This window comes from Rhinopithecus roxellana, chromosome 13 (genome assembly GCF_007565055.1).
Source record: "Rhinopithecus roxellana isolate Shanxi Qingling chromosome 13, ASM756505v1, whole genome shotgun sequence".
NCBI lineage: Eukaryota > Metazoa > Chordata > Mammalia > Primates > Cercopithecidae > Rhinopithecus > Rhinopithecus roxellana.
In genome coordinates, this window is record NC_044561.1 from 80,440,089 (window position 1) to 80,445,892 (window position 5,804).

The 5,804-nt window shown below is 48.8% G+C and overlaps 1 long non-coding RNA gene across 1 annotated transcript; it reads left to right on the forward strand.

Annotated features, from left to right (window-relative positions):
• The first annotated feature begins 1,275 nt into the window (after nucleotides 1-1,275).
• LOC115892689 lies at nucleotides 1,276-3,222 on the forward strand. Its single transcript, XR_004052581.1, has 2 exons — nucleotides 1,276-1,405; nucleotides 3,061-3,222. It is a non-coding gene; the product is annotated as an uncharacterized LOC115892689 (long non-coding RNA).
• The last annotated feature ends 2,582 nt before the right edge of the window (nucleotides 3,223-5,804 follow it).

Sequence of the window (5,804 nt, forward strand, 5' to 3'; positions counted from 1 at the left end):
CCTTCAGCTTCCACAACACACCGAGCTCTCGTGTACTAAAGGGATCTGGGTGTCCCTGATCCTGCAGGAGGCCTGAAACCTCTGTGAATCAAAGGGGAACTGAGCCCTGAATGTGTACCTGTGAGCCTCCAGCCCCTGCTTCCTGCAGCCTTTCACAGGCACACAGGCAAGCTGGGCACCCAGGGACTGCAAGGTCACAGGACATTGCTCACCCCCACACCTCATCTGATGGTTGAAGGAGGTGCCACCAGGAGGCATGAGTGATGCTGAGTGACACTAAATCACCAGATAAAGACCCAGGCCTCACGTCATCCAGGTCTGCAAGTAGACAGCCGGTGACCATGGCCCTGAGATCAGAGCAATCATCCTGGACTTGTCAGGAAAATGAATCCCAGTGAGGCCACCTCATTTGGGAACTTCTGCTCTACAGTGTCACGGTATTAAGATGATGGGTTGGGACTGGGCACTGTGGCTCACACCTGTAATCCCAACACTTTGAGAGGCTGAGGCCGGCGGATCATGAGGTCAGGAGATCGAGACCATCCTGGCCAACATGGTGAAACCCCGTCTCCACTAAAAATACAAAAATTAGCTGGGAGTGGGAGCATGCGCCTGTAGTCCCAGGTACTTGGGATGGTGAGGCAGGAGAATCACTTAACTTGGGAGGCAGAGGTTGCAGTGAGCCAAGATGGCATCATTGCACTCCAGCCTGGATGACAGAGTGAGATTCCATCTAAAAATATCTATATATATACACATATATATATATGAGAATGCATATATATATGAGAATACATATATATATATGAGAATGCATATATATATGAGAATACATATATATATGAGAGTATATATATGAGATGGGTTGTGTTGGGAGGCACTGCTGACCATCTAAAGGGGGCACCAGTATCTCCCAAGAGACATAGAGCCTCCTCCTTCTGTTAAGTGGGTACTTCAGGGAGCTGAGGGCTTGACCCAGGCTCTAGGGGGACCATGAACTGCTGGGCAGTTGTCAAAGGGGCATCACAGTCACAGTCTAGTCCTGTGCCCTGGCTTCATCCCAGAAGGTGTGGGGCAGTTCGAGTGGTCCTGATTTGCCTTCTCTGATACAATTGTCTTGCTTTTGCGGAGCTGAGTTGCTCTCTAGGTTTGCCTCAGCACAGCTCTTAAAATAGCAGCCAGTTAGGTTGGCCAGCCTGGAATTTCCTGGAACCGCCCAGCATGGGGCAGTAGGCACTCAGGCCCTCCCCACCTATCTATCCAGGGGCTGCCTGACCCATGGCTCTTTTCCTGCTTCTGATGCCGTCCCACCCTTTGAATTGGTCAAGAGGATTTGGTGCTGAATCTATCCAGGAGAGTCCACCACCACTCCCTTTCCCAACCCAGGGTGTAACGGGATAAAAAGGTATTTTGGGGGTTTCCATGGCAGGCAGGCTGTGGGCACATGGGCACGGGGCCAGAGAGGGAGGCCTGGGCATGACATTGTCTGAGGTCACAGGCTCAGCAGCATTCTCTCCATATGTGAAATTTTTTTCTATTAAATTACGTTTTCTCGCTTTTTGGAAATGATTCAGAAATTCTCTCAAAGTTATGCTTTGCCAGTGAACTCACTGACATTTGAATAAGGGCATGGAGATCACTCCAGGCACTTCCCAGTGAGTAGAGCTGACACAGCCGGCCTTTCCTTGGGATGTATGGGGAGTCTCATCTTGCCACGCTAAGGAGTTTATGTTTTTCATGAAGGATGTCTTCTTGTTCATATTGGGGAAACCAGTTCACCTAAAACAAAAGAACCACTACGACAAAAGTCAGTCAGACAGACAGAGAGACAGACACAAATAGACAGTGGTGCCAGCGTGAGTGCTGGGTCCTGAACACAGAGGAATGCAGGGCTCTGGGGATCTGGTGTCTGCCACTCTCCACTTCCCCCCATTAGGCAGGACAGGGAAAGTCAGAGAACAGGACTCTCTGACACTGATGTCTGTTAACATTAAAGTAAGGTGGTTCAACATGAAGATGTTCCTGCTCCCTGCCCCTGCGGGGTCAAACCCTTTCCACACGGAACCCTGTCTTCTTGATACACACTCCACATTCTGAGTGTGTCATAAGTGCTCAGCCAGGGGTAACCCCAGGACACAGCTGTGAGCTAGGCAGACCTGCGCAGGCCCTCAGGAGGCCATGTCTTGCCCCATCCTTCCCTGGCCAGGTGGCCTGTCTCAGCCTGTGGGGCACGTTCTGCAGACCTGGTCCTGTCTATGCCTTCCAGTTGCCTTTGTACATCCACTGACTTGTTAGGTGTTGCTTTTATATAATGCAAACTTTGGGCATGATTAATTTGAGGATTTTGGGATCTTCCCTTAGCTTGCAAAAAACATTCATTTCCCTTGGTTAACACAGTTTGATAATACAAAGAGTGTTCCATTATCTTATGATTTGATAATAGATAAAAGACATCCTTCCACAGTGCTCACTCTTGGGTTCCTGAAAAGCCAGCAGTATACCTCATATAGAGAGAAGGAGGGATGGAGACACAGACACAGAGAAACATTGCTGTCTGGCACTGGAATAAAGGGACGGAGCTCACTCCAGGCACTTCCCAGGAAATGAAGCTGACACAGACTGCCCCTTCCTGGGGTGGCGGTGGGAGCTCATCTTGCCCCAGTGCTCTGTCTCTCTCTGTCTCTGTGGCTCTCTCTCTGTGTGTCACTCTTTGTCTCTGTCTCTCTCTGTCTCTCTCTGTCTCTATGTCTCCCTCTCTCTCTGTCTCTCTGTCTCTCTCTGTCTCTGTGTCTCTCTCTCTGTCTCTATGTCTCCCTCTCTCTCTCTGTCTCTCTCTCTCTATGTCTCTCTGTCTCTCTCTGTCTCTATGTCTCTCTCTCTCTTTCTCTCAGACTCTCTGTTTCTTTATCTCTGTCTCTCTCTTTAACCACTTTATTGAGATACCATTCACCCTCTCAACGTGTGCAGTCCTGTGGTTGCTTATGTTTGCAGATAGATCTGCCCCATCTCTTACAGCTTTCCTGACCACCCTGACTTCTCACCTTCCCTTTCCCCATCCAGGTGAACCTGGGGCCTGGCACTGTGTCTTGTCTTGTGGTTCCGGTGGGAAATCTGCTACACCAGGAATCAGGAGACCAAACTCTGCTACCAACTGCCTCGGTGACACTTGAGTTCTCTTGTGCTTCAGTTTGTACTGTCAAATGAGTAAAGGAGTTAAACGGGCTCAAATGAGATCAAATGGGTTAAAGAATGTGAAGGTTCTGGCCTGACACGGTGGCTCAAGCCTGTAATCCTAGCACTTTGGGAAGCAGAGGCAGGCGGATCACCTGAGGTCAAGAGTTTGAGACCAGCCTAGCCAACATGGAGAAACCTCGTCTCTACTAAAAATACATGCATGGTGATGCATGCCTGTAATCCCAGCTACTCGGGAGGCTGAGGCAGGAGAACCATTTGAACCAACCCGGGAGGTGGAGGTTGCAGTGAGCCAAGATTGCACCATTGCACTCCAGCCTGGGCAACAAGACGGAAACTCCATCACACACACACACATACACACACACACACACACACACACACAAGAATGTGAAGGTTCTTTGAGGCATAGTAAAACTTATACAAACATAACATATATTTTTCTGTATACTAATCAGTCCTGATTATTACAAGGGACTGGCGACCACCTTTGAGGTCGAAGGAAACTGTGCTTCAAGGCAACTTCGAGACACAGTATGAAAAAAGAATGGAAAAATCTCACTAACACTTGCTTTATAATTAAGAGCTGAAATGGTAATACTTTTGATATAGTGGGTAAATCATCTATCAGTGAAGTAAATTTTACCATTTTCCTTTTGCTAAATGTGACTGTTAGATATTTTAAATGGTACATGTGTCTGGGGTCATATTTTTGCCAGGTGGCCCTGCACTAGGGTAACTATTTTGAACTTGAGACCACAGAGTGAAACCAGCTCTGTCCTTTGACTTCTTTCTTTCCTGCCTCCATGCAAAGTGGCTTCTTTGGCTCAGCATCTGGGGAGGGGAGAGAGGCTGGCATTCCAGCGTGTATTAGGGGCAGAGGACCCGGAGGACAGTGCTCTGACAACAGGACATCTTCACAGATGCTGCGTGAGAGGAAAGCTGCATTTTCTCTGGAGGATGCTGAGTCCCAGAGCGAATGTCCCCTGCTCGTGAATTCTTACAAGTTGAGGCTGGCTGGCCAGGGCCAATGTGACCTTGGCTTTCTAGAAGGTTCTTGAGTACAGCCTCCCTTCCGTCAGCTCACCCCTATGGGTGGAAACCATGAAGGAGGCCACCAGCCTTTGGCAGTGGGCTGGCCTCGGATCCCTATTGCTGACTCTGGCCTGTGTGGGCCTCTCTTACAGCTACTCGGTCACTGACAGGCCTGGAAGCTCTGCACAACCAGCTGAAACCAAGGGGCCAGTTATTGACTGAGGCTTATTAACGCTCCTGCTTCCCACCCAGCCAGGGCTTCCCAGATGGGAAAGAATGGCTTGCCAGGGCAGAAGGAGGAGAGTGCCGTGTGGCACCAAGCGGGAGAATGAGCTGCTTTTGTTGCTTTGATTCTAGCCAGCCCAGTCCCTCTGGGAGTCCTACTCCCAGAGAAAAGATTTCTCAGGAAAGGGTTTCTCAGGAAAGACCCATTTGAGACCTCATTCTTGCAGCAGAAGTTCACTGCAGAGCTGCAGACCTAGCAGTGACAGGGGTACATAGGAAAGCCATTGGTAGGGATTTATGAGGAGAGGCTAAAGCAAAATCAGTCCTATGAATGGAACCAACAGCCCTGATGGTCGCTTGGTGTCCATCTCTCCTCTTTGACCCCAAGAGGTATGTGGAAGACACCAGTGTTTCTTCAGCTTTTACATAGCATCATCTCATTTAATCCTTACAATGGAACTATGTGATGGAGCTGACGCTGATGTGCTGAATCCCCTTGCCCTATCCCCTCTCACTCTGCTTCCTGTATGTAAAGGTTGAAGGTAGCTGTCTGTTGCAGAGACAGTTTGGGGCCCTCGTAACTTGTCCTGCATGGAAAGTTTGCCACTTTCCTTATAGCATGGAGGATGGGGGTCAGCTCTTCCCATGTTTGGCCTCTCATGGGTCTCCACCTAATATCCTACCACAACTGCCTATTGGGCACCATGTTCACTATTTGGGTGATGGGTTCAATGGAAGCCCAAACTCCAGCATTATACATTACACCCATGTAACACACCTGCACGTGCACCCCTGAATCAAAAAACAAAAACAGAAACCCTCAAGTGTCTGCAGAAAAGCTCTGCAAACTCAAAATGCCAGGCAGGTATGGATGAAAACAAGCTTCAAGCATCTTCGAATTAAAAAAAAGAATGAGTTAATGTCTTTTGCAGGGACATGAATGAAGTTGGAAGCCATCATTCTCATCAAATTAACACGGGAACAGAAAACCACACACAACATATTCTTACTCATAAGTGAGAGTTGAACAATGAGAACACATGGACACAGGGAGGGGAACATCATACACCGGGGCCTGTCGGGGGGTGGGGGGCAAGGGGAGGGAGAGCATTAGGACAAATACCTAATGCATGCGGGGCTTAAAGCCTAGAAGACAGGTTGATAGGTTCAGCAAACCACCATGGCACATGTATACCTATGTGACAAGCCTGCACATTCTGCACATGTATCTCAGAACTTAAAGTTTAAAAAAAATATTTTTAAAAAAATCCTTCCCCAGGGAAAGGACCCAGCCCCATGGTGTGATGAGCAGATTCTCAGAGACTCTGGACCCCAGCCTGACCCTCACTGGC